The sequence below is a fragment of the Cyprinodon variegatus genome, unplaced genomic scaffold (assembly GCF_000732505.1).
Source record: "Cyprinodon variegatus isolate N-32 unplaced genomic scaffold, C_variegatus-1.0 Scaffold66, whole genome shotgun sequence".
NCBI lineage: Eukaryota > Metazoa > Chordata > Actinopteri > Cyprinodontiformes > Cyprinodontidae > Cyprinodon > Cyprinodon variegatus.
The window spans coordinates 1,463,992-1,464,926 of NW_015150519.1; positions in this window are offsets into that span (position 1 = coordinate 1,463,992).

Genomic DNA, 935 nt, shown 5'->3' on the forward strand with positions numbered 1-935 from the left:
TAATATAGGCGACTGTGTTATTAGAATACACCTGGAAACAAACACACTGTATGAACTCACACTGTAGATTAGTCATACATTAAAGAACAGCTTCAAATGGTCCCCATCCTGTTTTTTTTAAAGAAAGGAATTTGAATTCTCAATATATAAAGAGACTTGACATATTTGATTGGTGATAAACATTAGATAAAAGCTGTCTAAGTCTAAAAAAAAAAGTCTAAGTGGTGATTGAACGAGAACAGGCTGCCACACAATATGAAAACTGTGATCCCACTTTGAAATACAAAGAAATATAAAATTTTCAGATTGCTTTTGATCATCTGAAAATTCCATAGGAATAATTGTATGCATGTTAGACATGATTTTCGATCATTTCAAATTTTACTGCATATCTGATAGTATCCACAAAAAAAAAGAAAAGAAAAAACAATCCACTGGACTTTGTTTCCAAGGTTGAAGATGTTTCGCTCTCCCATCCAGGAAGCTTTTTCAATTCAAAATGATTGGAATACAAACTTGGAAACAAAGTCCAGTGGATTGTTTTTAATTTTCTTTTTTTTTTGGAATGACTATGACCTGGATGACTGAGAATATTCATCAGCATCTGATATTATCCTTGGATATTTTTCTCCAGTTTCTTGTATTTATTAAAAGTACGAGACGTCCAACCACATAATTTCCCAAAAGCTTGAAGCTGCCTTTATACCCTCACCACATGTAATATAAAGTGAGGATTAACAAACCCATAACCACTGAACTACTTGTGTATGTTGTTTAATTTGTTAAGGTTCCTAAACCTAATGTAAAATTAACAATTAAAGTCTAAATGCTGGTGAAAAAAAAGACAGACAGACAGACAGACAGACAGACAGACAGACAGACAGACAGACAGACAGACAGACAGACAGACAGACAGACAGACAGACAGACAGACA